The sequence below is a fragment of the Podarcis erhardii genome, assembly GCF_964252035.2.
Source record: "Podarcis erhardii genome assembly, chromosome: 2".
NCBI lineage: Eukaryota > Metazoa > Chordata > Lepidosauria > Squamata > Lacertidae > Podarcis > Podarcis erhardii.
Window position 1 is genome coordinate 124,793,521 of NC_138498.1, and position 4,917 is coordinate 124,798,437.

The 4,917-nt window shown below is 46.1% G+C and overlaps 1 protein-coding gene across 1 annotated transcript in view; it reads left to right on the top strand.

The window, feature by feature from the left end:
• LOC309334679 (uncharacterized protein) overlaps positions 1 to 536 on the top strand; it is a 32,961-nt gene extending 32,425 nt beyond the window's left edge. Inside the window, exon 7 of the transcript XR_014153228.1 lies at positions 45 to 536. The gene's annotated coding sequence lies outside the window, so the exon portion shown is untranslated. The remainder of the gene's footprint in view (positions 1 to 44) is intronic.
• Positions 537 to 4,917: the final 4,381 nt, after the last annotated feature.

Genomic DNA, 4,917 nt, shown 5'->3' on the forward strand with positions numbered 1-4,917 from the left:
CCGTGTGCTCTGGCTTCCATCATGGAGTCCCGTTGCACCAGAAGCGGTTTAGTCATGCTGGCCACATGACTCGGAAAAGCTGTCTGTGGGCAAACACTGGCTCCCTCGGCCTGAGAGTTGAGATGAGCACTGCACCCCATAGTTGATTTTGACTGGACTTAACCCTCCAGGGGACCTTTACCTTTTACCACGAACAGTGTTCAAAATGCCAGGAGAGAGATCCTGAGGGACATTGTTTACTCTTACTATTGTTTCTGTCTGTGTCCAAACTCCCATCAGTGGAGTCCCCTTATCCAGACAGATTTAAGGAGATCCTAGTCCCACCCTTTTTAATGGGATCCTAGATGGTGATATTGTCCCTGAATCCTGGACCAGAATGGTGATAATCCCCCAAAGCAGGAAAAGACCCAGAAAAATTTGAGTCACTCCTAAGCCAGGACCAGAAGAATGTTTACAGTGCTTATAATGGTGCGATTTAATAGGGGAATCACTTCATATGTTCATCCAGACCAGGCAGGTTGCGTAGATCTCATATTCCATTAGATGGCTGCTCAATGTAATTAGAAATGCTAAGGCCTTCTGTCAGTCTGAGACTTCTATCACGTTCGATGCCTTCAAGGCATTTGACTGTCTTGAGTGGCCGTATATTTTTGCTGTTTTAAAAGGATAACAGATAGGGAATAAGAAGGGTAGGGTTATGGACTTCCAGCGATGAAAGATGGCCGTGCAGAGCTCATAGGGACCACCAACACCAACAGGGCTCTCTGGCCAAACGCAAAGATTGAGAGGGCTGTGCGAAGCCCCCCCTTCCCCAATGACCTTGGCTCCACCAGGACCGGGATCACCCCAGCAGCGATCCAGCAGAGCTCAGAGGTCCAGAGGCCTCCAGAGCTGAGCAGGTAACACAGTGGAGGCCCCCCCCCCATTTTTTTTACCTGCTGCCACAGCCATCGAGAAAGCCTTTAATTTTTAACTTTTTATTATGAAGCCCTAACCCCACCCCATACTTGTGTGTATGAGTGTGTAGGTCTGTGTGCACATGTGTATCCACAAACAACCCCCCTCAGCACACACTCTCCCTCTGGCCCCACCCCACCGGTCCCTTGCATCGCTGCTTGTTAAGTTTACCTGCTTCTTCCATGCTTTAAGCATGGTCTGTGTGAACTAGCTATTAGATGGCCCACCAGCTCTAAGACATCTTACACCTCCTTGTGATATTTGTCAAGGGATACGTTTTATGGGTGCAGAATCTACCAGAAGTTTCTAGAACATTCTGGGTCTTTTAAGTCACCTCTAAGATTCTCAACTGGGACGCGGGTGGCGCTGTGGGTAAAACCTCAGCGCCTAGGGCTTGCCGATCGCATGGTCAGCAGTTCGAATCCCCGCGGCGGGGTGAGCTTCCGTCGTTCGGTCCCAGCTCCTGCCCACCTAGCAGTTCGAAAGCACTCTTAAGTGCAAGTAGATAAATAGGGAACGCTTTATAGCGGGAAAGTAAATGGCGTTTCCGTGCGCTGCGCTGGTGCTGGCTCGCCAGAGCAGCTTCGTCACACTAGCCACGTGACCTGGAGGTGTCTCTGGACAGCGCTGGCCCCCGGCCTCTTAAGTGAGATGGGCGCACAACCCTAGAGTCGGACACGACTGGCCCGTACGGGCAGGGGTACCTTTACCTTTACCTTTTAAGATTCTCAAAGCACAGCTGGTGTTTACAGGCTGTGTGTGTTATCTGAATTTCAAGGTTATTTACTCTGGGGACAGCCTACGGTATATCTACTCTCTACTGGGTAGCTCTGTTATTTCTACCTTTTCTACTGCACTTTACATTTCATTTTTGTAATTATTTCATACTGCACGGTGTGTATTTTACTGGTTGCAACTGGATAGGGCATCAGGAGCTAAGATTTGTAGCTGCTGAATTTCAGCATGAACTGTATGGTTTCTGAACCTCAGCAAATTGCTACTGAAGAAACTTCTGCTGCCTCTTTGTGTGTTTTTGATCTCAGGTAAATGCTCTTTGGTTTGCTTCCGCTACTCTGCTCATACAAAGAGATGGGGGTGTCTGTTTTTTGGACATCTTACTCCATCAGTATTTGGAGAGGGGGAACTTGGCGGTCTTTGAATTTTTCCATTCTTGGGAGGGTGTCCATTGTAGCCCTGCCCACAATCTTGATTCACTTTCAGGTCCTTCCTCTTTCAGTTTCATGTTATAATAATAATAATTTATTATTTATACCCCGCCCATCTGGCTAGGTTTCCCCAGCCACTCTGGGGGAAAGTAATACCCTGACCTCTTCACAATGCCTTGTTAACAGATTTATTTTTTGTTCTAAACAGCCCAGATTATCCTCTTCATTGTTGTATTATAAATCCAGTTTTAGAAAATGGCGAGTCGCTTATTTATCAACATATTTTGACACCTTTCAGTTATGGCAAATCATTCCCATTCTTTCAGCAAATGTAGTAACATCTTGGGTCACGCTGGAGGCACGAGCTCCCCCTTCTCTCTCACAAGCTGTGATCCCCAAACAGGTCAATATGGAAGTCTATATCCAAGCCTTTCACACAATGAACTACAGAGATGTGCAACAGATGGTATAAAAATACTCAAGGTAAGAAAAGCCTGCCACAGAAACATTCTATTCCTAAACTACGCAATCAGCACTAAGAAAAATTACAGGGTGGGAGTCAGGTGGAATAATCCACGTAGCATATAAATTATTAGAGCATTCATACATACTCTGGTTATCTCCTGCTTGGACTACTGCTATGTGCTCTATGTGAGGCTACCTTTAAAGGTGACATGGAAACTACAACTAATCCAGAATGCAGCAGCTAGACTAGTGATTGGGAGCAGCTGCTGGGACCACATAACACTGGTACTAAAAGAAGTACATTGGCTCCCTGTACGTTATCGAGCACAATGCAAAATGTTTAAAGCCCGAAACGGCCTCAGCCCTGTAGACCTGAAGGAGCATCTCCACCCCCATCATCCAGCCTGGACATGGAAGTCCTCCTCCGAGGGCCTTCGCGCAGATCCCTCAATGCAAGAAGAGATGTTACAGGGAACCAGCAAAGGCCATCCCTGTGGAACACCCTCCCAAGGAAATAAACAACTGACTTTTAGAAAACATGTGAAGGCAGCCCTGTTCAGGGAAGTTTTTAATGTTAGATTTTTTTTCTCTGTGTTTTTATATATGCTTTAAGCTGCTCAGAGTGGCTGGGGAGACCCAGCCAGAGGAGCAGGGTATTAATAATGTTGTTGTTGTTACTACTACTACTACTAATAGGGTATATTCAGGTATTACAAAAATACATAAATTTGTAAAATTTAGCATTGAATAAATTGTCTCGTATGCTAAATGGGTTAACTAATTTTATAAGAGATCAACCTCTTCAGTCCCGACTTGGGAGGTTGCAAGATGTGGGGGCAGCTCCCCCAAGGGAAAAAAGACTACAGCATCTGGTCTAGCAAACACCCTCTCTCTCCAGGGGCCTTGCAGGTTTCACAGCCACCCAGACACCTGACCAGATTCTACTGGATTAAATCCCACCACAGAGATATCAGTTTTAGTTTGCTAAAGCTCCTTTCATTTGAGGCAACTGAAACTGGAATTGTATGGAGGATTTTCACAACTGCGGTTATGCCCCCATTAAATAAAGTGTACACATCTCACTGTATGCAAACTACAAAAATCTAAACAATTTACCAGTGTTTATCTTGTAGTGAGTGAATATTGAACAAAAAACAGAGTTTTATTAATAAAAAGAAGCTTTTGAAAGAATGTGGGTCAGGAAATGTGTTCTCCCGGGTAGAAGTCAACTTATTTACTTAAACTATAAGATGTTTCAGTCTTAAACACAGGATTACAGTCAAAGCTTCTCTTAAACTCTCTTCACTTAAAAAAAAAAGTTGTTATATGTCAGTTTCCGTTACTTAGTTAGGACAGGTGGTTCAGTTAAATAATACAACACACCTTCCTTCCGCCATCAATGCCCTGGTTCATGAACGAGGGGCACTTTCCCTCACTAAGCAATTCCACTCCTGAGGTAATTCCAAAATGGCATGACAGACCCAGGGGATCCCCTCCCCCCTTGTGCCTGGCTTGGGGGTCCTTTCTCCCTAGAAGAACTGTCCCTTCCGGACTGGAAAAAGACCCAGGGAAGCCTGAATCCCCAAGGATCTGCTTCTCCTGCCTCAAGAGTCAGCCCTCCCAGGACACCTCTGTTTGTCGACCTCCCCCAGACCCCCAACCGAGTCTCCCTCTCCAGGCTGGGAGGGTCTTTCCTCTCTCAGGGAGGATGTTCAACTCAACTAGAACCAGTTCTCCCTCAGGCAAATCCTATCCTCCTCCCCAACTCCCACCTCAAAACAATCCCTCTTCATCTTCTCTCATATCAAACTCTCTCCCTCAGTAACAGCTCCTTTTATTTTCCCTCCAAAAGTGCTGTTGTCCAATCAGAGAGAGGTTCCATCCCTCTGGTGGAATTTCAGGGGGACTGAATGACCAGACTCCGGTCTGCTCTGCCATCCGTCCGTCACACTTCTGCCTGACAACAACCAGTACAGGTCAGCAGTAGGAAATTTCTGTCCCTCATCACAACCACCAGACCTACAAAAGGTCAATACTTTGTAAGGAAAACTTCAGGAACCTGGAATCTCCATGTATCTACATCACCTTGGGTTTCACGATATGGCAGTTCTAAGAGCAGAGGTGGGGAAAGCTGTGTGCCTGTGAGAGGAAGGGTTTGGGGCTCCTTGTGAAAGGGGATTCCAGGAACCACTTCAGACAAGGCCTTTCCCAGGGTGGAAAGGAAGTGAGGGAAATCTGACACTCCCTTGTTCATTTTGAAATAATTTATTACAGGCTTTCCATGGCCAGGGGAAGGAATAACACCTCAAAGAAAAACACAGCCAAGAGA